This window comes from Callorhinus ursinus, unplaced genomic scaffold (genome assembly GCF_003265705.2).
Source record: "Callorhinus ursinus isolate GAN/ISIS: 27379988/994484 unplaced genomic scaffold, GSC_fseal_2.0 scaffold59, whole genome shotgun sequence".
Classification (NCBI taxonomy): Eukaryota; Metazoa; Chordata; class Mammalia; order Carnivora; family Otariidae; genus Callorhinus; species Callorhinus ursinus.
This window is the reverse complement of record NW_027397121.1, coordinates 3,816,547-3,841,871: the sequence shown is the minus strand read 5'-3', so window position 1 is coordinate 3,841,871 and position 25,325 is coordinate 3,816,547. Positions and strand designations below refer to the sequence as shown.

At 49.3% G+C, this 25,325-nt stretch overlaps 1 long non-coding RNA gene across 6 annotated transcripts; it reads right to left on the bottom strand.

Annotated features, from left to right (window-relative positions):
- Nucleotides 1-5,089: 5,089 nt before the first annotated feature.
- Nucleotides 5,090-24,666, bottom strand: LOC141371174 (uncharacterized). Of its 6 annotated transcripts, none has more exons than XR_012375924.1 (5): nt 24,583-24,666; nt 22,729-22,918; nt 20,398-20,524; nt 19,611-19,737; nt 19,226-19,317 (listed from the first exon to the last, which is right to left on the bottom strand). It is a non-coding gene; the product is annotated as an uncharacterized lncRNA (long non-coding RNA). The 6 variants fall into 6 exon arrangements; XR_012375926.1 differs by lacking the exon at nt 22,729-22,918 and adding an exon at nt 19,861-19,994; XR_012375925.1 differs by lacking the exons at nt 19,226-19,317; nt 22,729-22,918 and adding an exon at nt 5,090-5,740.
- Nucleotides 24,667-25,325: the final 659 nt, after the last annotated feature.

Genomic DNA, 25,325 nt, shown 5'->3' with positions numbered 1-25,325 from the left:
CATCGATGACGGACAACACTGCCTCAGTCTGGGAAGTGGGAGGCTGTTGGGAAATTCTGCTAAAACGTGGGAGGGGGATGGGTTGTATTGATAAGTATCTCAGGGGAGCCCCGGGAAGGGGGAGGGTTCCCAACAGTCTGTATGTCTCCAGCCTGGCCAGGGAAGGGGGCCTGACCAGTGAGCCAAAGCCTCCCCTCCTGGGAGGCAGGTGTGTCCTCTTGGAGAGCGGAGCAGTGACTCACCACCAGCCTGCCACAGCCCGTTATAAATATCCCTTGAGACACCTAACTCCCTCAGCCCAGATTCTATATTAGCACAAGCAGCACTCCGTAATTCCATAATTAATTAGGTTTCCTAGGCACCCCGAGACTGGGAGAGGGTGTCCCAACCTGTGGACACAAATATGACAAACTACATGTGAACTGAAAAATAAGTTTTCTTTCTCTCTTTTCTATTTGCTTATTTCCAAATCAGCATTGTGGACATTTTGAGAAGTGAGGGCCAGCCAAATATCTCCTACTTGAATAATGCTAAAATGTTCTGTTGGACCCAGTAGCCAAAACCAATTTCCCTTGACCCATTTGGGGAAATTGAGGCCCACAGAGGGAAAAAAGCACCTGGATCGAAGAATATGGCAAACAGTGGCTGACTGGGAACTCAGGATTCCCGCCTCCCCCTTGCTTCAGCTCTCAGACCCTTGGATGCCTCACCCGTGAACAGAAGTACCAGTTCCTGCTCTGACCACTGCCCGGACACTGATGGCAGGAGAGGGTGAAGGGGCCCGGGTCGTAGGATCCCAGCCCATGGAGGGGCTAAAGAACACAGGGTCCCCTTGTCGGGTTCCTCCTTCTCATTTTCTCTTTACAGACCAATATCTTTCTCCGCTTCCTTCTATGACACGTGGCAGTCAATGGGCACAAAAGTCTTGATAACATGATTATAAATTGCATTTTACCAGCAGCAACTCTAGGCTTTAATGATAGTAGACGCCATTTACTGCACACACCCTATGTGCTAGGCACTGTTCTTCATTCAGTACCTCATTTAATCCTTTAAATCTGAGCTGTCTGATATCATAGTCATTAGCCATATGTGGCTATTGAAGCCCTTGAAAAGTGGCTAGAGCGACTGAGAAACTATATATATATGTTTTTTTGATGCTTAACTGAGCCACCCAGGTGCCCTGAGGAACTACATTTTAATTTAATTTAATATAATTTTAAATTTAAAAATTGATAATTCAGTTCTCAGAAAACTTTTAAGTATGTTTAAACAATTTGGCTATGTTAATCTACTGTTTCAACTGTAAGTTTTATGGAAGTCTAACTACAGATCAACTATTTCCTTTTTTTAAAAGATTTATTTGAGAGAGAGAGAAAGGTGCGGTGGGGGGAGGGACAGAGGGAGAGGAAGAGAGAGAATCCCAAGCAGACTCCCCGCTGAGCGCAGAGCCTGATGCGGGGCTCCATCTCACAACTCAAGAGTCTGACACTCAACCAACTGAGCCACCCAGGTGCCTCCATATCAAATATTTCCAATGAAAATTTAGTGTCCAAACTGAGATGGGCTATTGGATGTAAAATTCACACTGATTTCAAAGGTTTAGTATAAAAAATTTGTTGAGGGGCCCCTGGGTGGCTCTGTCAGTGAAACGTCTGCCTTCGGCTCAGGTCATGATCCAGGAGTCCCGGGATCGAGCCCCTTATCAGGCTCCCTGCTCAGCAGGGAGTCTGCTTCTCCCTCTGCCCTTCACCCTGCTCATGTTCTCTCTCACTTGCTCACTCTCAAATAAATAAAATCTTAAAAAAATAAAAAATAAAAATAAAACATGTGTTGAATACCTCAATAATGGCTTTATTTTTTTATTAAGATTTTATTTATTTATTTGACAGAGAGAGAGACACAGAGAAAGAGGGAACACAAGCAGGGGGAGTGAGAGAGGGAAAGCAGGCTTCCCGCGGAGCAGGGAGCCCGATGCGGGGCTCAATCCGAGGACCCTGAGATCATGACCTGAGCTGAAGGCAGACACTTAACGACTGAGCCACCCAGGCGCCCCTCAATAATGGCTTTTATATTGATGAATGCTTATATGACAATATTTTGGGTATATTGGGTTAAATAAAAAATGTTATTTAATTAATTTTACCTGTCTTCATTTTACTCTTTTAAAATGTGGCTAGTGGGGCACCTGGCTGGCTCAGTTGGTAGAGTATGTGACTCTTGATCTTGCGGTCATGAGTTCAAGCCCCATGTTAGGCACAGAGCTTACCATAAAAAAAAAAAAATGTGGCTATTGGAACATTTTAAATTACATATGTTTTGGAAAAACCAGCAAAATCTGAATAAGTTTTGTAGTTTAGTTGATAGTATCGTGCCAATGTTAACTTCTTAGTATTGGCAAATGTACCTTGGTTATGCAAGATGTTAAGCTTAGGAGAAGCTGGGTGAAGGGTTTACTGAAATTCTGTACAATCTTGGCAACTTTTCTACAAATCTAAAATGATTCTGAAATGAAAAGTGCAAAATACTCCTCCAATTACATATATAATTACTATTGGAGAAATATATAATACTATTGTATTTTTTTTGAAGATTTTATTTATTTATTGTTTGAGAGAGAGGGAGAGAGCATGAGGCGGGGAGGGGCAGAAGGAGAGGGAGAGAAGCAGACTTCCTGTTGAATGCAGAGCCCACCATGGGTCTGGATCCCACGACCCCGAGACCATCACCAAAGCCAAAGGCAGATGCTTAACAGACTGAGCCACACAGGTGCCCCAGTACTACCGTATTTCTATCACAGAGCTGAAGACAGTTCTCTAAGAGATATTGTCCTCGTTGATGAGGAAACCCATGCTCAGAGACATAAGTAGTGGGATTTGGGGCCCTATCTGTTTGGCTAGAAGCCTTTGAGCTTCTACATGAACAAGCGGCACCTATTAGAGCTCCCTGAGAGTTTTCCCAAGGACACTGGTGTGGGTGGGCCCATTGCTAAGCCACTCACTGTGATGGGCAGGGGCTGGTGGGTGGAGAGGAGGTGGGGAGATGGGCGCAGAGGCAGGGGAATCCGGAGGTTTCTGTGATAAGAGGGACCATCCGGGTGGGAGCCAGGCTACGTCTAAGGGTCTAAGGCCGCGGACAAAGGGGAGGGACAGGGGTTGAGCTGATGGGCTTTCCATTTCTTTGACTGGCTGTTTTATCTCTTCCTTCCTTTGGAAAGGATCTCGAGAGCATCTGCTGCTGTCTCAGGGAAAGAATCGGCAGGGCTGCTAAAGCCTTAAATCGACGGGCACCAAAGGGGACAAATAACGGTACTGCAGGGGAAGAGCAGGGGACCCGGTCATGTCCCAGTGTAAGGAAAAAGCAGTGGGGATTGTTTTCCAATGTGCCTCATTGCACCTCCTTCCTTTCTCCTGTCAAACAGGAGTATTCTCCAACCTAACGTGTTAGACCCTGCCTCCCAATCTGCCCCCGCAAAGGCTTGGCCACCCGAAGCCGGGCAGTCCATGTTCCTGTGGTTCCTTCTCTGCAGCAGGTCCTGAAGCTACCCTCTGTTCCCCATCCTGGCAGGCCCCCAGGACCCAGCCCAGGCCTCCCTGAGGGCGAGAGAGAGAGAGAGAGAGAGAGAGAGAGAGAGAGAGAGAGAGACCCATGCATGGGGTCCAGGGGCCCTGCCCCTCCTCTGGGCCACCCCACCCCCACCCCCGCCAGCCTGGGAGGCGTCAGGGGGCCTGGGTCTCCCTCGCCAGGGAGGGCGCTGCTCTGCCGGCTTGCGGAGCCAGGACCAGCCTGGCTGGCAGTGCAGTCTGCGGCCAGCCGCCCACCAGCTTCCCACTTCCAGATGCCTCGGAGCGCGCCGGGCGGCCCTGTCCTGACGTGCCCCTTCCCCTCCGCTGCCCTGCCGCGAGCTTCGCCGAGAGGCGGCCAGATGTGCCGGCTTTGGTGCGGCGGCCCCTAACGAGGTCCAGATGTGCGGCCTGGCCTGGGCCGGTGGCGGCTACCAAAGCAGAGGGAGGCCCTGGGAGGGAGGAGCCGGGCTGCAGCTGGACGCGGCGGCCGCGCTGGAAGAGGAATGCGCTGGGAAGGATTCCCACTGGAATGCGAGCTTGGGATGTCTCCTGCCTAAATAAGGGCCTGGCCTCTCCTGGAGCTGGAGGCCCGGCGACTCTAGGTGCCGCAGGGCCGGGGACGCGCCTTCCGCCGTCCCAGGATCCTCGGCAAGTTTTTCTCTCTTCTTTCTTCCTTTTTGCTTTTTTCTTTCTTCTTTTTTTCCACCAATTATGAAAGTTATACACAGTAATGAAAGGCAGTTTCATAAACCCCAAATAAGCTAAAAGATGAACCACCCCCCCAAAAAAGATAAAAATCACCTATCATTCCACCGCCCCAACCACCATTAAAGTTCTGGGGAGCTGGACTTTTTTCAAATACAACTATGTACCTAGGTTGTGTCAGCATGCTGCAGAGACTCTCAGAACCTGTATTTTTCACTCTGCTCTTCCCCAACTGGTCCCACAGAACCCCAGAGCCATTTTGCTATTAATAGGAGAGTCCTTCCCCACCTGTTTGGGATGTACTGACTTACGCCAACTGTAAATGGGCTTCCTTCCTGGAGGATTTCTCAGAGCCTTTAATTTACTAATGTGCATTCTGAATCATCAAGAGGAGACTGGCATTTCCTAAGCATATTTCACTATGAAATCCCTTGAGGGATCCTCTTGAGGCTCTTGTCTGCAGAACATCATGTAGGAAATGCTGTTTTGTAACATTATTCACCTGGCTGCATTGAAGCCAATTGCATGTATCCACTGCCTCCCTCAGTGGGTGGGCATTTTGGTTGTTTTCGACGTATTGCTATTCCAAATAATTCTGCGATGACCATCTTCGGGCTCCCCCCTCGTCATACAGGAACATTCCAAGAAGTAGGACTGTTGCCCACATGAAAGATCATCTTTAACTCTCAGGTTCCGGGGTCCCTGTGGAATTCCTTCCTCAGCTCTCTCAGGACAGCAAAGGGGTTTACCCCTCTACCACAGAAGGGGGCATTGGAGAACATGAGGAGGGGGGTCTGCAAGTTTTGAACTTAACGAATTTCTTGAGCACTCACTGGGCCTTGGGGATTACAGTGAAAAATCTTTTTCTTGGACTATTATAAGTAACACTGTAACAAACATCTGCGAACAACTACTCTTTTCCAAAGAGCTGTTGCAACCACAGAGTAAAACCATATTTGGGATGCAGAGAGCCTTTTACTGGGTCACCCATAAGGCTACGAAGCCCTAGAGCATCCCTGGGTGCCTCACAGGTGGAATGAAGCGGCTACTTCCGGTGTTTGGGCGTACAGTGGGCACGTCAGAAGCACAGTCCAGATGCCTGTAAGCCTTGCCATTGACATCTTCCTCCATATTATTTCACTTGGTCCTCATAACACTCTGTGAGGTAGGGAGTTGTTTATTCCACAGATGCGGAGACGAAGACTCTGGGCAGGAGACTTGTCCAAGGTCACACAACTAAGTGATGGAGGGGAACTAGGCCCCAGCGACCCCACTCCATGCCTTTGATTAACACATCACCTTGACCCCTGCAAGCTGCTTTCAGCAAAGAATGCCTTCCTTCCTTTACCTTGGGCTTTATTGACATGGGACACGGGGCTTCGGTGTGTTGATGGGAAGTGGGGGGATAGAGTCCAAAAGGTTTGAAGCCTGAGGTCTGCATGGCGAGGCCACTCCTGGTGTATGTTTCTCTGGTGGAGAGGGGGAGGGGGGGCAGACATGAACAGGGAGCTCATCAGAGAGGAGGAATATGGCCCCCCCCACAGGCCCCAACAGGTGAGGATCAGGACTTACCCATCTTTAGGTCCTTCTCCTCTTGCTGCTCCTTCTCCACCCTTAAACCTCTGCCGTGTTTGCCCCTTCTTGCCCCCTGCCCCGACAGTCACCGAGAGTCTGTCATCAGACTCTTGTCCCTTAGAAATCCCGGACCACAGCTGAGGGGCTCTGAGTAAGCACTACTTGGATCCTCAAGGGCACTCTCCAACTGGGCTCTTAACCTTATTTGTGTAGCAGATCTCTTTTGAAAATCTAAGCAAAGGTAGGGCTCCCAGAAGAACGCCCAAGTGCACAAGCCCATGGCAAAGATCCGCCTTTAGTGTCAGAAGTTCATGTGCGGATCGCCTGAGTGGCCCGACTGAGAGAGCTGGTCCTGGCAGACCCAGCTTGAACACACTCCAGTGGAGGCTGCTGCTTTCTGACATCTTCTATCAGCACTAGAATCTCATGCTCCCCAATAAGTTTGCCTCCCCCGGAGCCGATGGCTTGTCAGGAACTAACAGGGCCGCCATCCCTTACTCTCAGTTTCAAAATTCCCAAACTGCCGCAAACTACGATAAAGCCATTTTTTATCATAAGGCATTTTACTACAAAGCCTGACCTGATGTGAACTCATTTGGCAGCAAAACGGACCTCAACTAATGTGAGGCTATTTACAGCCTTTATTTCCACCACTTAGTGTGGGAACATTTGTGGACTTCGCTCAGCACTGTTTCTGTGTTTACTGGGCGCTATCCCACACCCTGCCGGGGCTGTTTTCCAGCACACAGTGTAGTGAACCCATCATGGCACCTCTCTAAACTATGAAAAATTCTGAATTCTTGGGGCACCTGGGTGGCTCAGTCGGTTAAGCGTCTGCCTTTGGCTTAGGTCATGATCCCGGAGTCCCGGGATCGAATCCCACATTGGGCTCTCTGCTCATCGGAGAGTCTGCTTCTCCCTCTGCCCCCCACCCTGCTCTTGTGCTCTCTCTCTCTCAAATAAATAAAAAAAAAAAAACCTTTAAAAAAAAAATTCTGGATTCAGAAACCTATCTGGCCCCAATGGTTTTAGGTCAAGGATTGTAGGTCTGTTTTTATGAAATTTCCCCCCAAAAAACATCACGGGCTTACAAGTAAAAGGAGCCAGACACAGAACACAGATACGGTATGATCCCATACACAGGAAGTTCAAGAACAGGCAAAGCAAACTGACAGCGGTAGAAATCAGAATTGCAATTACCTCTGGGGAGGGGAACAGACTAGGAGGGAGCATGAGGGAACCTTTTAGTGTGCCGGAAATGTACTGTACCCTGATCTGGGTGGAGATTACACAGCATATGCATATGTAGGAATTCACCAGCTGTACATGAAACATTAAAGTTGACTGCGCTTTGCCGTAAGTCCCTTATACCTCAAAATAAAAGTAAAAATATAGATGATGGAAATATATTCTCTCAAATTAAGAAGCTGCTCCCCTTAGCACCTCACCCCACCCTGTGATGTTTTTGAACTTCCCGACAAAATTTAACATCATCTTAATATATGTTTGGCATGTCTTTAACCCCAAGAAGCAAGTTCAACACAAAAGTCAAATTTAGTAAACAGTTAAAAAAAAAAAAATCCAATGTGCCCTCAAAAAGAACCCATCCCCAGAGTGTGTCTTTGCTTTGAAAGTACTGCAGGCAAGCACTCAGGGCCTGGCTCCCTTGGGTGAGAGCCTCTCCACTTACATCACCCACCAGGAGGACGTTTCCCAGCCCCGCTGCCTCCAGTGAGGCTGCTCAAACACCCCAGCTGGGAGGGGGGTGAGCCCAGATCCAGGCCTGGCATCCTACCCACAGGTACGGCAAGTCAGAACTTGCACCCATCCAACAATATTCTTTAATTGCATCTGATTAGCTGGAATTTAGAGTTTGTATCTGAGAACAGAAGGGCACAGGGGACTCCTTGATTAAACAGGCCAGATAAGCATATATTGCTGAGAGGCATGAGCTGCTTTCCTGTACCTTCTTTCATGTAGCTTGCTCATTGCTCAATATCTGACTGCTCAAGGCCTTGCCCTTTGACACTCACTGCCACAGCATGCCCACCTCCGCTTTCCCTCCCACTTCCTAACTGGGCCCCCGAGGTCGGAGCTTTGCTCCACCGGGGCCTGGCTTCTGTCTGCTGCACCACTCGTGACTGTGACCAGGGTCAGCCCATATGCCAACCTTCCCATCTCCAGCCAGAGGACTCTGGTCTGATGGCCTCAGGCTGTCCTCAGCAACCTCTGATCCTTTCAGGAACAAGTCAGAGTATAAACAAACAAACTGACCCACTTGAGCTTCCACCCCCTCTTCCAAGAGCACGCTGCCCAATAGAAGAGTCTGTGCTGAGCGATATATTCTATACCTCTGTTGTCCCATTCGATAGCCACTAGCTATTGAAGCAGCATTCAATGTGTGGCTAAGTACAAGTTAGGAATTTAATTTTTTTTTAATTTATTTATTTATTTGAGAGAGAGAGAGGGAATTGGGAGAGGGGCAGAGGAAGAGGGAGAGAATATCAAGCAGACTTCCTGCTGAATGCAGAGCCTGATGAGGGACTTGATCCCAGGCCCCTGAGTTCATGACCTGAGCAGAAACCAAGAGTCAGACGTTCAACTGACTGAACCACCCAGGTGTACCAGGAACTGAATTTTTAATTAAAAAAAATATTTGGTGGTGGGGGCACCTGGGTGGTTCAGTCAATTGAACGTCTGACTCTTGGTTTCGGCTCAGGTCATGATCTCAAGAGTCCTGGGATCTAGGCCCACATCAGGCTCCGCTCTGGGCACTGAGTCAGCTTAGGATTTTCTCTCTCCTTCTGCCCCTCCCCCCACTTGCGCCCTCTCTCTCTCTTAAATAAATAAAATCTTTTCTTTTTTTTAACTCCTTTTTAAAGATTTTATTTATTTATTTGAGAGAGAGAAAATGAGAGCGAGAGAGAGAGAGAGCACAAGAGGGGGGAGGGGCAGAGGGAGAAGCAGACTCCTTGCTGAGCAGGGAGCCCGATGCGGGACTCAGTCCCGGGACTCCAGGATCATGACCTGAGCCGAAGGCAGTCGCTTAACCAACTGAGCCACCCAGGCGCCCAATAAATAAAATCTTTAAAAAAAAATTTTTTTAGGGGCGCCTAGGTGCATAGTCGGTTAAGCGACCAACTCTTGGTTTTGGTTCAGATCATGATCTCAGGGTCGTGAGATCAAGCCCCCTGTGGGGCTCTGCCCTCAGTGCTCAGCACAGAGTCTGCTTAAGATTCTGTCTCTCTTGGGGCACCTGGGGGTCTGAGTGGGTTAGCCTCTGACTCTTGATTTCAGCTCGGGTCATGATCTCAGGGTCCTGGGATTGAGCCCCATGTCGGGCTTTGCACTCAGTGTACAGTCTGCTTGCCCCTCTCCCTCCCTCTGCTTGTTCTCACACTCTCTCTCTCAAATAAATAAAACCTTTAAAAAAAAAAAAAGATTTTCTCTCCCTTTCCCTCTGCCCCCCTCCCCCCTGCTGTTTTAATTTAAAAATTTTAATTAAAAATGTCTTTAATTTAAATGTAAATATTATATGTGATTAATGGCCACCATAGTGGACAGTGCAGCTCTATAGCAAGAGACAGGTTGAGGGTCTGATACTCCTTTAACCTAGCCCAGAGTCCTGGTATCTCAGGAAAGCGTTCTGTCTGCTCTTCAGAGATACCCAGCTGCCAGGTCTGTCTTCTTCCAGAATAATAACTGGGAGCATTTGTCGAGCCCCTACAATGAGACTGACATTTTGCAAATAGAGCCCAGACGCATTGGGTCACCTCAAGATCTATGACAGCATTCCAAAGTTCATGATTCTAACACAGCTTGGAGTGTAACACAGTAGGTCTTCTTGGAAAACCTCCCAAGGAGGCACAAGGGGGAAAGTACATCACCAGAGGGACTTAGCTTCTCTAGTCCCACTGTTCAGCCCGCTGCCCTGGCCCTCTCCTCCCACACCCGCAAACCAGGTATGGTTCTGATGGCCTGCTTACCTCCCTCCTACTTCATCTTTCTCTTCCTTTCTTCTTCTTCTTCTTTTTTTTTTTTTAAGATTTTATTTATTTACTTGAGAGAGAGAGTGAGCATGAGCAGAAGGGAGAGGCAGAGGGTCAAGCAGACTCCCTGCTGAGCAGAGAGCCTGACATGGGGCTCAATCCCAGGACCCTGGGATCATGATCTGAGTTGAAGGCAGACGCTTAACGACTGAGCCACCCAGGCATCTCTCTTTCCTTCCTTCTTTCTTTCTCTCTTCCTCTCTCTTTTCCTCCCTTCCTTCCTCCCTCCCTCCCTCCCTCCCTTCCTTCCTTCCTTCCTTCCTTCCTTCCTTCCTCTTTCTTTCTTAGCTCTAAGCCCAAGGTGGGGCTTGAACTCACGATCCCAAGAGCAAGAGTTGCATGCTCTACTGATGGAGCCAGCCAGGCCTCCCCACCTTTTTATTTAAAGAAATTTCACCTACTCTGGGCTTTGCCCTGCCTACCTCACCTGAAACAGCATCCCAATAGGTCAGCCTCCCTCCTTGACAGGGGAGATAGAATAGAAAAGTGTCAAATACTTAGCATGTCCCTTTTTTATTTTATCCCTGTTCCACAAGGACATTATTATCCAGTTTACAGATGAGGAAACTGAGGCACAGAACACTTCACACAGTGAATGGAGAAATCATGAGCTCAGAGTTGTAAGAATCCTAGGACAATGCGGGGCCCCTCCAACCTTCCTCCTCAAGCCTTACCCATGCAGGGCACTGCACCACTTGTCCTCACTCTGACCATCGACCCACAGCTAAAGGCTAACGAGCAAACCTATCCTCACTTAATAAGCCAGCTATCAAGTTTCTGGGTTTCCCCACCCCCAGGAAATTGTTCATTCCAAACAGGAGACAAAGGCTGAACCCCAAGCAGTGACTCAGTGAGGATCTCAAATCCCACTTTCTCAGCCTAAATTTCAAGGCTCACCAGGGCATGCTGAGCCTCCTCTCCCATCTCCTCTGGGTTCTGACGGGGCCAACCTACTCTCCAGCTCATCCTGACTCAGCTGTCCGGCCGGCCAAGCCCTTCCCACCACTGAACAGCCTGCTGCTCTATTTGTTGGTTAATTACGGTAAAATATACACAACACAAAATTTACCATTGTAACCATTTCCCGGTGTACATGTCAGTGGCATGAAGTACACACACATGGTTGTGCAACCATCACCACCAACCACATACCTCCTCTAACCAGAATCATATATTTGTCCTTTTGTGTCAGGCTTATGTCACTCAACATCGTGTCTTCGAGTCCCATCCATGTTGTAGCAAGTGTCAGAACTTCATGTTTAAGGATGAAGAATATCCCGTTGTATGCATAGACCACACTTTCTTTATCCATTCATCCGTCAAAGACACGGGCGGCTCCCAACCTTTTGGCTATTGTGAATAATGTCGCTACGAACATGGGTGTGCAATGACGTGCTTGACTCCCTGCCTTCAATTCTTTGGGGTATATACCCAGGAATGGGACTGTTGGATCATATGGTAATTCTCTGTCTAATTTTTGAGGAATTGCCTTTCTATTTTCCACAGCTGGTGCTCTACTTTTACTCTCAAGCCACGCTTCTCTGACTGTTTCCACATTAGCCAGCATATTAGCTGTCACGCTCAAAAATGTAGGGCTCAACTCATTGCTTTCAACACCAGGAATGCAGATCAATCTGGAGGAAACTCAGTGGTGGTGTGCCATGGGATTGGTTTTGACTTGGCTCATTTCAGTGTTTATATTAGAAATTCCGGGGCGCCTGGCTGGCTCCACTGGAAGGGTGTGTGACTCTTAATCTCAGGGTCGTGAGTTCGAGCCCCACGTTGGGTGTAGAGATTACTTAAATAAAACTTAAAAAAAAAAAAAGAAATTCCAAAAAAGGTGTGTAGGTCTGCTAACCAAATACAGAGAGCATGTTATAAGATGAGAGGTCTGGCATACACAGAACAAAGATTTCAAAATATTGTGACAGGAAGGAGTGATGCAGCTATAAAATTAGCTTCTCTTCATTGAGTACTTCAATGGACCAAGCACTGTGCTAAGTTCCTTTATGTATCATTTAATTGTCACATATTTATGAGATCAGAAATAGGGACCCACTGGGGCTCCTGGGTGATTCAGCTGGTTGAGCTTCTGACTTCAGCTCTGGTCATGATCTTGGGGTCCTGCATCTGGCTCCTTGCTCAGCGGGGAGTCTGCTTCTCCCTCTCCCTCTGCCCCTCCCCCCGCTTGTGCTTTCTCTAAAATAAAGAAATTTTTTAAAAAAGATTTTATTTATTTGAGAGATAGCAACAGAAATAGCAAGAGAGAGCACAAGCTGGTAGAAGAGGGAGAAGCAGGCTCCCCACTGAGCAGGGAGCCCGATGTGGGGCTCGATCCCAGGACCCCGGGATCATGACTTGAGCTGAAGGCAGACGCTTACTGACTAAGCCACCCAGGTGCGCCATAAATAAAATCTTAAAAAGAAAAAAATAGTGACCCACTTTACAGATGAGGAAATCGAGACTCAAAGACGCTAAGTAATTTATTTTATTTTTTTAAGATTTTATTTCTTTATTTGAGAGAGTGAGAATGAGAGAGAGAGAGCACGAGAGGGAAGAGGGTCAGAGGGAGAAGCAGACTCCCTGCCAAGCAGGGAGCCCGATGCGGGCCTCGATCCCGGGACTCCAGGATCATGACCTGAGCCGAAGGCAGCCGCTTAACCAACTGAGCCACCCAGGCACCCGGCGCTAAGTAATTTACCCACCCTGAGCTTTCAGTCAAAGGAATCTGACCCCAAAGTTCATACTCTTTCCACCACACCATGCCATCTCCTACTTGATTACACCAACAAAATGAACATGAAAGGGGTAAGTGACCTTGATACAATTCACAGTAAAGCTAGAGGAGACCTGCCTTGTTGAACATTCATGACATCAAAATCTTGGCATTTCTGCTGAACTTAAAGGACAGTGATAGAACTCTTAAAAGAGGGGCGCCTGGGTGGCTCAGATGGTTGGGCCTCTGCCTTCGGCTCAGGTCATGATCCCAGGGTGCTGGGATCGAGTCCCGCATCGGGCTCCCTGCTAGGCGGGGAGCCTGCTTCTCTCTCTGCCTCTGCCCCTCTCTCTCTCTCTCTCTCTCTGACTCTCATGAATAAATAAATAAAACATTAAAAAAAAGAACTCTTAAAAGAGATCACATAACCTCGGGCTCCACCAATGAGTGTAGTGACCACATTCAAGGAGCTAACTACCCTCCTGTGCACCCCACGAGCCAGTGACATCAAGAGGATGTGGCCAGTTCCAGATAGCAGGCTCTCTAAAGAGCTTTCTTGTGCTACCGTTGACCTACAATAAACTCCATGTGCTTAAAGTCTATAATTTGAGAAGTTTTGCCATATGTATAACCTGTAAAACCATCATCCCACAGTTACCTTGTGCCCTTTGTGCTTCTCCTGCTCTGTCCTGCCTCCACAGTGCCCCAGCAACTGCTAAGGTGTTTCTGGTCACTATCGATTCGTTTGCATTGTTTACAATGTTGTACAAATGAGATCACCCAGCATGGACTCTTGTTTGTTTTCAGCTGGCTTCTTTTACTCAGTATCAGTACTTTGAGATTCATCAGTGTTAAGTATAGCAATAGGTTTGGTTTGTTTTTTGTTTGTTTTGCTGCCTAGTATTCCTTTTTTTTAAGGTTTTTCTTTTAAGATTTTATTTATTTGAGAGGGAGAGAGCGTGCACAAGCAGGGGGAGAGGCAGAAGGAGAGGCAAAGAGAGAAGCAGGCTCCTCACTGAGCAGGGAGCCTGATGCAGGGCTCGATCCCAGGACCCTGAGATCAGGACCTGAGCCGAAGGCAGACACTTAACCGACTGAGCCACCCCGGAGCCCCGCTGACTAGTGTTCTGTTGCATGGATGTGCCACAGTCTGTTTATCCATTCACTGCTGATGGACATTCAGGTTGTCTTCAGATCTTGGCTATTACAAATAAAGCTGCTATGAACACTTGTCCTTAAATGCACAAACACTTTCATTTATCCTGGGTTAAATATCTTGCAGTTGAATGGCTAGGCGATAGAGGGAGAAGTTTTTAAAAACTTTTTAAAAACCTGCCAGCTCTTTGCCAAAGTACCTGTCCGGTGTTCCATTTCCGCCGGCAGCTGGAGAGTTCCATTTGCTCCACATGCTCACCAGTACTTGGTAGGGCCTGTGTTTGAATTTGAGCCATTCTGGTGTGTAGTGGTCAGACAGCACTTTCAAAAAGGGTCATATGACAGGGGTGCCGGGCTGGCTCAGTCTGTGGAGCGTGGGACTCTTGATCTCGGGTCGTGAGTTTGAGCCCCATGGGGGGTGTGAAGCTTACTTTTAAAAAAAAGGGTGGAGCGCCTGGGTGGCTCAGTCGGTTCAGGGAACGACTCTTGATTTCGGCTCAGGTCATGATCTCAGGGTTCTGGGATTGAGCCCTGCGTCCAGCTCCAACGTCCGCAGGGAGTCAGCTTGAGGCTTCTTTCTTCTTCTCCCTCTGCCCTTCCCCCAGCTTGCTCGCTCTCTGTCTCAAATAATCCTTTTTTAAGGTGACATTACAAAGCTAAAAGTGTATGGAAGAAAAAGCTAGAAGGGGAAGGATCTGGAACCAGGACCCACAGAGGACTGGGAGAATTTGGCTTGGAGAAAGATGAATATCTTAAATATCTGAAAAAGGGATTCAGTTTCCATGTTGTTTGAGAAGATGCACTAGAACCTGAGGGAAAAGTCACGGGTAGACAGACTTTGCTTCATCCGAGGATTTGATACAGCCTCTCAAAGGCAGAATGGGCGTTTCAGGAAGCGGAATCTCTGTCTTTAGAAGGATCGGGCAGCCGGATTTGGAGCATGTTCCTCTCAGGGATGGTCAATTCAATTCCGTTCACTTCGGCTGAGCACCTACTATGCGCTGGGATGGGACAGGATGAGAGGATACAAAGGCAGATGTTATCACGCCTTTGCCTAAATACTCACATGTAATTAGAGCCCTGGCAAAGCTCTGGGTAAGGGTGATGGAAGGGAGAGGGAGGTGGCGCTTCCCAGAGGAGGCGACATCGACCTGGGTCTCCCAAGTGCAGTAGGATGCTCTGAACAAATTCCTAAGCAGGGTGGGAAGGTGGACCTTCCAGTTTCTACCAGTCTAAGATTAAGCTGCATAAAAAATACATACATACATACATACGTATATATACATAGATACATATGCTGAAAGCCCATTGGTAGGGGCCTGGCAATATAAATTAAGGTCTCTTCTTAAAGTGGACTAACATTCAGCTAAAATACAATCTGGGGCATTCTTTACATATGATATAGAATGATTTCCAAGATATATTAAGCGAAAAAAAAAAAAAAAAGCAAGGTCTCAGGGCGCCTGGGTGGTGTAGTCGATTAAGCGTCCAACTCTTGGTTTTGGCTCAGGTCCTGATCTCAGGGCTGTGAGACTGAGTCCCGAGGTGGGCTCCACAGTCAGCATAGAGTCTGCTTAAGACTCTCTCCCTCTCCCCCTGCCCCATCCCCTGTGTGTGCATGCTCTCTCTCTCTAAAATAAATAAAACTAAACCTTTGGGGGCCCCTAGGTGACTCAGTCGGTTAAGCATCTGCCTTCAACTCGGGGCTCGATCCCAGGACTCTGGGATCATGACCCAAGCCGAAGGCAGACACCCAACCACTGAGCCACCCAGGTGCCCCTAAACAAAATCTTTTTAAAGAAAATTAATCTTAAAAGAAAAAAGCAAGGTCTAGACACTGTATATGGTGAACTGCCATTTGAATTTTTTAAAAGGGGTTTGGCGAGTTAAAAACACTCACAGTTTTATTTGCATAATATCTTATACCTCTCGCCTAGTAACATGGGCTGCTTTTGAGAGAGGAAGTGGCTGGGAGACAGGTGTGGGAAAGAAACTGTCTGACATACCCTTCCGCATCTTTAGAATTTCAACTGTGTAAGTGAATTGCCAAGAAAAATAAAATTAAAATAAAACTAAAAACGTTAAAGGCACCTGCCTATTTCAGCATGTTTTCCTGGAGTGCCTTCCTCAGCCTTTTCCTTCGTGTTCCTTCCCTCCACTAAACCAGGTGTGTGGACAAGTCTTCCACTCAGAGGAGGCCTCCCTCCAGGGAGCTTCTGTTTCTTTCCTCCTACCTCTGCAAGGCATGCATCATCAGACCAATTTTCCTCAAACATTAATGCCCATTAATGTAATCAATTTGGTATCTTGTAGAAATCCGGATTCTGATTCAGTCACCGACCCTGGCTCCTGAGATTCGGCATTTCCAAGAGGCTCCCGGGGGGAAGCCAATGCTACTAGTCTCAGACCACGCTCTGAGCAGGGAAGGTCTAGGGCTCGGCGTGATCCGTGGTGAGCCTCATGGGTTAAGCACTGACAGGTCTCCAGAAGCTGCGCTGCTCCAGAGAAGAGGAAGGGGTAGGAGGGTGAGGATTCCGGTGGAGAGTGAGACATGTCCATCCCCGGGCTGGGCTGAGCCCGTTAGCACCGCCAACAGAGTGGGGACCACTGACCATCACCCTAGGTTTCCCTCCCCACCCAACCACTCTCCTGCCTGGAGCAGACTGACACCCCCTTCCTTCCTTCCTCCCTCCCTTCCTTCCTTCTTTTCTTTCCTTCCTTCCCCCTTCCTTCCTTCCTTCCTGCCTTCTCTACCCCCAACATGGGGCTTGAACTCACAACCCCAAGATCAAGAGTCACATGCCTTTCTTAGTTCTGATGGGCTAATGGTGGCTGCAGCCCACCCCCTTCTCATGCCCTCCCTGAAAATTCAGAAGCCAAACCAAACCTCCTACAGAAAAGGAAACCAGACAGCATCTGGCAAAGCCATTCTCCCTGGGTGAAAAGCAGATGTCTTGAATCCAGGTGCGGCGGGACCACCTGCCCCAGCAGAAAGCTGGTGAGCCTCCAACAGAGCTCTCCTCACTTGCCCGGGATGAGAACTGCCCTGGGAACGTGTAAGTCGAGCTGCTGAGTGCCCCACCGCACCCCGTCCCCCGGGGCAACAGGGTAGATTCCTGGGCCACACACGTGGCTTTCCCTGATGAGGCATTTTTCTGTATGACAAAACCCTGCTCTTGCCCACTGCCAGAGAGAAATCCGTGTGGTGTAAGTTCTGGAGGGAAACCAACAGGCACACTCCCTCAGGGCTGACACCACCCCTGGCTGGAGCAGTGCCCCCTCCCCGCAGGGACCCCTGGAGAAATGCCAGGAAAGGCACCCCCTCCCCACATCATCCCTACCCACCCGTGACCATGCCTGAAATTGCACCACGCATGTTCGTTCTTTGGGAATGAGAAATGGCCTCTTTTAAAATATTCCCACCCACAGGAGAGGTAATACATTAAGCTGTTATCAGTCATCTACACCTTAATGTGAATTAGTTGATTGGTCCTGGAATGTTTTACCTGGAATGGACCTGGTCCAATCCCTCTTTTTGCAAGTGAGGAAAACCTCACCCCAAGTGGAGGTGATGTACCGAAGGTCAAGCAACAAGGGGGTGGCCCAGTCGTCGTAGGGAAGAGGTGCGAGGGAAGGATGGTACACAGGTGACTGGGGTGACAGGGGAACCCCAATGTCACCGAGAAGAGCAGGGACATCGTCAAGGTTGCACTTTATAGACGAACTCAGAGCTGCACCAAGGTCTGCCCCCATGAGAAGGTAGGAGGCAGAGCCAAAAACAGGTTTCCTTGACTCCACCCTTGAACATAAAATTTCTTCGAAGTCTCTGGTTTTATCGTAAGAGTTCATTCAGATGCAATATTCTACTCCAAAATATATTCTGGTTTGTTTTCTTTTTTCTTTAAGATTTTATTTATTTATTTGAGAGAGAGAATGAGAGAGAGAGAGAGAGAGAGCACAGGAGAGGGGGGAGGGTCAGAGGGAGAAGCAGACTCCCTGCTGAGCAGGGAGCCCGATGCGGGACTCGATCCTGGGACTCCAGGATCATGACCTGAGCCGAAGGCAGTCGCTTAACCAACTGAGCCACCCAGGCGCCCTCTGGTTTGTTTTCATATAAAAATTATAGTAAGAACAAACTGGTGTTTTGCCAGAGGGGAGGTAGGGGGGGAAGGGGCAAAACAGGTGAAGGGAATTAAGAGGTACAAACTTCCAGTTATAAAATAAATTTTTAAACAGAGGTGCCTGGGTGGCTCAGTCAGTTAAGTGTCCAGCTCTTGATTTCGGCTAAGGTCATGCTCTCATGGATTGTGGGATCCAGCCCCCCCTTAGTCTCCATGCTCAGCGGGTAGTCTGCTTCTCTCCTTCTCCCTATTCCTCTGCCCCTCCAAGATCTCTCTCTAAAATCAAGCAATAAATTTTTTTTAATCTTTAAACATAAAATTTTCTTTAAATAGATTTATTTAGCCAGATATCATCTTCCACTTGCCGGACAGGCTGTTTGTGTTTCTGAGGAAGATACTTGGGTGGCTGGGGCAGGGTGAAGAGGTTTCTCTCTGCATGCCCCGTTGCACCTTCTTTTTTAGTTTGTATTTTTTTATTTTTAAGTCATCTCTACCCCCACTGTGGGGCTTGAACTCACAACTCCAAGATCAAGAGTCAAAGGCTCTTCGCACCTTTTAAAATTTTGTGCCATCTGCAAATATGACCTAGTCAAAAAATTAATAAAATTGAAACTTAAAAGAATGTAGGGGGGTTAGGGTATGGGGAAACAGACTCTTTTGCTCTGATGGGAAAGAATGCAAGCAGGAACGTATGCATGTTGGACCACTGTGATATTCATTCACACGTTCAATGTGCGCCCCTTTACCCAACAAGGTCTGCTCTGGGGAGTTAGCCCACAGCTGGGGGGAATGTGCGCAGGCATATTCATGGCTACCTCATCTGTGCTGACCCTGAGAGGCTGGGCCTGAGCGGCTTGCTGTCTTTGAAGGTCTTGCTGACTCTGAACCAAGACCAGGAGCTAAGATTTCCTTCCTCCTTCCCAGTCCGGTGACCTCCTCACGCCACCTCTGAAAGCATCGTTCAGTAAATAATAGTAAAACATGGGGTGCCTGGGTGGCTCAGGTCATGATCCCAGGGTCACGGGATCGAGCCCTGCGTCGGGCTCCCTGCTCAGCGGGGGCCTGCTTCTCCCTCTCCCTCTGCTGCACCCCCTGTTTGTGTGTGTGCTCTCTCCTAATAAATAAGCAAAATCTTAAAATAATAGTAAAACAAGAGTTGCTGCCCATGGAGTGCGTGGTTTGTGCCTGGCTCTGGTACCCAGACAGCTCACCAACCAGCCGTCTCCTCAGCTGTGCGGTACACAAGGACTCGAGGGCCTGTCCGCGCTAACCTCGCCCACGGTCACACTCCCTAGCCCAGCAAGGGGCAAACAGAAGATCTGAACCGAGGCACATGCATACATACCAGCTACCATTTATTAAGCCCCTTCTGTGTGCTGAGCCACTGTGCCAGTTGCTTAGAGGTGTTTTTACGAGGTCATCTCATCCACCTGTGTTGAGCGCAAGAGGTGATGGGGGTGAGGGGTGTCACTGAGGGGACTGTGCCTGCCCTGGAGAAGCTGACAATATGTGTCAGTTTCTTAGATGACCACAACAATCCCTCCATCTGTGCCACACTTCACAGTTTGCAAAGCCCTTGATCTATCTCATTGAATCTTCCTGACAATCCTGCCAAATCATGTTCACCATCTCTGCTCTGGGATGAGGAAACCAAAGCTCTCCAGGTCACAAGGGGCTGCCCCCAAGATCACCCAACCAGTCCGGGGAGGGGCTGGAAACTGACCTCAGGTGTCATGACTCGGTCCCTGCGGAGGGGGGATGACATGCCGCCTCCACAGCCCGGGCTCAGTGGCTTCCAACCTGCTCGGGCAGGAGGACTCCTTCCCCCCACTTTGGAAATTGTTGCAATCCTGCAAATGAAAGGGGCTGTTATTAAGGGTTTTAGTCAACCGGGGAAATTCGCAGTGGAAAAACGACCAGGGATTCAGCACAGCTGAAAAGCAGCAGCACAGTTAGACCCAGACGTTACTTACCCAGTCGGCAGACGGTATTTGGAGTACAAATAGACACCGAGACTTCTTGCAATAACCCTGCAGCCCCTGGGCAGGCAGCAGCTGGCTGGGACCCCAATGCTGGAGCAGTTCAGAGGAGGACACAGCTCCCAAGTCTGTCTTCGCGGTCAGAGCACAGTGGGGGGGAATCCAATGGCATCGGAGGGGAAAGTAGCGTGGGGGGGGTCATTGGGAGCAAAGGGGCTTGGTGAGGGTGACAGGGCAGTAGGGGGGAGGCCCGCAGGGTATGTGGGTATCTGTGTTTTTCTCTTGGAGGGATAGGTTGATTCTAGATGCCCAAAAGCCTTTAGAGCAGTTGGGGTATAAGAAGCAGACCAGAAGTGGAGAGAGTGGTCCAGAGGGGAGACAATTTGAACTTGCAATGAAATTACCTTTCGAGAAACAAAAGAGAACTAACATCCAAGGCTGTGGTAGTGGGTTCTCACTTGTTATTGCGTGCCTGGGTGCCATTCCCTGGACTATGTAGAAGGCCTCTAGGCTTGGTGATCACTTACTCACCTTTGCAGAATTTGCTCCAGGCAGTATGGTGCGGCACTGAAGCTCATTGATGTTAGAACCCAGAGGCCCAGGTGCACGTCCCAGCTCTGCAGCAACTCTAAACGTCCCAGGACTTTAGTTTTCTCACCTGTAAAATGGAAGTAACAATAGTACTTGCCATGAGCATATGTTAAATACTGAGAACAGAGCTGTCCTAGAATAAGCACTTGATATTATTCCTATGAAAAAGCCTTTTCCACTCCCAACCAATCACACTCCTCTCCCCTGCACACTTGGCTATCCAAGCTCTTCTGCCACTTTTTTTTTTCACTTATGTGCCTATTTATATGTGTTTCTTGATATTAAACTGTAAACACCTGGCACATCACAGACATTTACTGAGGAAGGGAGGGAGGGAGGGAGGGAGGAAGGAGGAAGGAAGGAAGGAAGGAAAGAAGGAAGGAAGGAAGGAGGAAGGAAGGAAGGAAGGAAGGAAAGTCATGAGTTCAAGCCCCACGTTGGACATAGAGCTTACTTAAAAATAATAAGTTTATTATGGAAAGCTGGGATGCCCAGGTGGCTTAGATGGTTAAGCGGCTGCCTTTGGCTCAGGTCATGATTTGGGGGTCCTGGGATCAAGCCCTACATCAGGCTCCCTGCTCAGCGGGGAGCCCGCTTCTCCCTCTCCCTCTGCCCCTCCTCCTCACTCGTGCTTTCTCTCTCTCACAAGCAAGGGGAGTGGGAAAGGGAGAAGCAGGTAACCCACCGAGCCAAGAGCCTGATGCAGGGCTTGATCCCAGGACCGAGGGATCATAACCTGAGCCGAAGGCAGACATTTAACCCAATGAGCCACCCAGGCACCCCTAAATAAAATCTTTTTTTAAAAAAGTTTACTATGGAAAGTCATCAAGGTGAAAAGAAACCATACAATCCTCATCTTCTATAAGCATGTCTTCAAATCCTTCCCACAAAGCTGTGGGGAATGGAGTTTAGAAAAATCATGTAAGTTGTGGTCCCAGCCTTCGTGGAACCGACAGTCTATGCTGGGCGATGGGGCATGACATGTGAAAAACAGCTGCAGAACACAGTTGTGGTGCTTGCCAGTCGAGGGACGGTCAGAGCCACTGAAGTCCAGAGCCGGGAGAGGGCAGAACAATATGGGATGAGTCACAAGTGTGTGTGTCATCCTTGCTCAAGGTAAAATAGGATTGTTGGGTAACAATAGGAAAATGTCACAAAGCAGGATGAGCCAGTGCATGCCTCGGATTGGTGGGTACAGCCTTGGGTGTGGGGTTCAGAGGACGAGAGAAAGAGAAGGCTTTTGGCTGGTGGTCAGGGCAGGCTTAGTGAGACGGTGGACAGGACTTAAGTCCAGAGTCAGGGTCCCTCAGAGCTCCTACTGGCTTGGAACCCTAAGTGTTCAGGGTTGGCTTTTTATCTTCCCTGTGCTATGAGCTCTTCTAGATGTTGGTTTCTGATAAATTTATAATTTTTTTAAATTTATTTTAGAGAGAGACAGAGAGCATGGGGGGGGTCGCACAGAGGGAGAGGGAGAGAAGATTCCCAAGCCAACTCCCTGCTGAGTGCAGAGCCTGAGCTGGGGATCAATCCTATGACCCTGAGATCACGACCTGAGCCGAACCCAAGAGGTGGATGCTTTAACTGACTGAGCCACCCAGGCGCCCCTCTGATAACTCTATTAAGCAAGTAACATGCTTTCAGAGAAGAAGAAAGGAGGAGAAGGAAAAGGGAATATAGAGAACCAAAGAGAAAAAATAACCTATAGTCCCATCCCCTTCCGCCAAAAAGTCACTCCGTATTTTGGTGCCTGCCCACCCAGCCACCCATTCATCCATCCCTTATGCACCCACCCGCCCTTCAACCTATCCATCCACCCACCTATTCGTTCATCCATCTGTATCAGAGTTCCTAGTTGCAAACAGAATCCACTCTAACAGAAAAGGAACTTATTAAAAAACATTCACGAGGCGCCTGGGTGGCTCAGTTGGTTGAACGACCGACTCTTGATTTAGGCTCAGGTCGTGATCTCAAGATTGTAGGATCGAGCCCCGCATTGGGCTCCGCACTCTGAGGAGTCTGCTCCAGATTCTCATTCTCCCTCTGCCCCTTCCTCCACTCATGTGCTCGCTCTCTCTCTCAAATAAATAAATAAAATCTTTAAATAAAACAAAACTTTCAGGGGCTCACAGAAGAATCCAGAAGGGAAGATAGGCACAGAGGCACAGAGGCACAGAACTAGCCCAGGTGATGCGCAAACCACCCCAGGGTACTTTTCTAGCCAAGCCACCATGGCAGCCATCAGCATGAATACTGCAACTTGCTTCAACTCACCCCCTTCAACAGTGGTGGATACTGGACCTCAGAACATCCCTCCTGTTGCTCTGAAGGCCAGATGCCTCCTCCAGCCCCCTTCCCCCAGGATGTCTGCTTCCTCTTGCTCTCTTCCAAATCAAAACCTCATGTGCATGCATCTGATTGGTGGAGCATGGGTCATGTGCCGACACTTTAGTTGCAAAGGGGTCTGGGAAAGTAAATTTCTGGACTTTACTTCAGAGAAGTGAGATTTATGATCTAGGGAAAACCCACAAGCACCAGAAAGTTAATCAAAGGTACTGGTGACCATAAAGCATGGCAAACGTCCCTTACGCTAGGCATTGTTTTTCTCCTTACAACTATAGAATGGCATCAATTTCATCATTCTCTGAATCTCCGGTGCCTGGCACATGGTAGCCACTCAATACATGAGTACGGAAAGGAGAAAAAGGGAGAAATCACACATGTACATGCTGCCTTACTAGACAAGGTTGGAGGAAGACCTTATGTTTATAGGGTCCATAAGGCTCCCAAGGCCTCCTGTGGATCCTGAAGGAGACTCCCCGGCCCAGTAGGCAAGTACAAAGCTGTCCTCCCACCCGTTGGACCCATGCCCTGCCCCTGGCCTGCAGCATCTGGACCACAGGGAATGCCGTCCTGGAGAGTCACTCACTTTCTTTGTAGCCCACCTGTTGGCCTAATGTCACTCAGGCTGTCACTGAATCTCCTCCCCTCCCCAGTCCCAGAGTTTCGTGGGGTTTAAAGTAGTCTCTGAAGACCAATCTAGAACAGTTGCTGCAGAGGCAACATTAGAGGCCTCCCAAGGTGATAAAGATCACGGGCACCACATTCGAGTGGATCTGTTACAATCACGCTTGTCCTTCACGGTCAAGGTGCGCCGCCACAGAATTATATGGGTCCTGCCTTTTAGAAGTTTATGCTGTAGTTTAATTGTTAAGAGGCAAGATACACACACTTAAATGACAAGCTCTCTTACTGCCAAATAAGGTAGGAAAAAGTCCCCACTCCCAGCTCCCAGGGCGTGGGGATGGCCAGGCGGCAGAGGCCGGCTGAGAGGGGGCAAGGCAGAGAAGAGGAGGGGCTGGGGGGGGGTGATGAAGGGGCCTGGGAGCCACCGGCAACCTGCATTCTTCCCTAACTCCTCAAGATACAGGTCAGACCCTGTATCTTCCGTGAATTGCTCTAACATCGTGAGCCCCTCCTCATCATGGTGGAATGTTTGGGTGGTTATCTGGTTGTTGTCGGCCCCCTCCCCTCCACCGCGAGCTGACTGTGGTGACCTAGGAAGGTGCTGGGGTGGGAGGAGGGCAGAGGTTGGTGGGGGGGTGACCATGTCAGGGTGAGGCTGCAGAGAGGGCGAGGCTGAGACCCATCACAAAGACAGTCTGAAGCCTCCCCCTCACACTCCTTTCCCCAGGGAGGAGCCGCTGATGTGTTTCTGGAGTGTTCCAATCCAATTAGTGCCCTCCCCTGCTCCAAGGAGGGGCGCAAGCCACCACTCCCCTCCCTGAGGTGGAGACGGGGTGGGGAGGGGGTGCCGAGGCTTGAACACCCTGACCCAGCTCCTCCTGGCGGCGTGGCTGGCTCGCAGCTTCAGAGCGGCTGCCGAGACAGCGCCCGTTTCTAGGCGACTGTTCTGGGGAATGGTCTGTTTTGGCAACCAGAGGGCCCCTGGGTAAAGGGGGCCGCAGGCCGAGGCGCATTTGCATAGCAACCTCCTCCCCTCCCGGAGCCGCGCGCTGCTTGGCGGCCGCCGGGCGGCTGGGCGGCTCCGGCTGCGGCCCCTGCCCTCCGCCCAACGCCGGCCCCAGGCCCGCCCGGTGCCGCCACCGCCTCGGTGCCCCCTCTTACCTCCCGGGGAGGTGGAGGCTGCTTGCGGAGCTGGGGCATTTCCGGAAGGGCTGGTGCCCTAGGGAAGTGGGGAAATGATGCTTGGGGACCAAACACAGAAACGGGAGGGTGGGGGGGGGGGGAGATGAAATAGCATCTTTTACAAACCAGAGTCAAAGTCACATGGCTTAGTAGCGTCAAAATGCCTTCTGGAAAGGGTTGGCTCACCACATGTTTATTTAGGTGACCCCCCCACAAGGAAGCCCTAGGGGGTACTCAGCTCACGTCATTTGGATCATTACATTACAAGCGTATGTGTGAATTCAGAAATGGGTAGGCCTAGAAAAAAATATTTGTTACCTAGGAAAATCAGACAGTGATATGCCTAGGAAATATTTTCAGATACTTGCAGGAGGAACTTGGTGACATAGTAGTATCTGAATTTCAGAAGAAACCGAAAGGGAAAATAAATAGATACTCCTGGAGGACCCCCCCTCCTCCCCCTCCTGCATGGGCCCACCCCACCCCAACCACATCTGCTATCTTGAGTCTGTGATGCCAACGGAGATACCAGGCTCTGAACACACAGACATTAACTGCCCAAGGACACATGCCCTGGGCTGGAACCCGAGAAGGGGGTTGGGCAGGGGCAGGTCACCTCAGCTGAGCGATCACATTCCCTGGCAGCTGTCCAAGGGGCAGCTCTGGCTGCACCTGTTTGTGGGGAGATTTGCTTTTATCAGTGTTGACACAGCAGCCTGGCC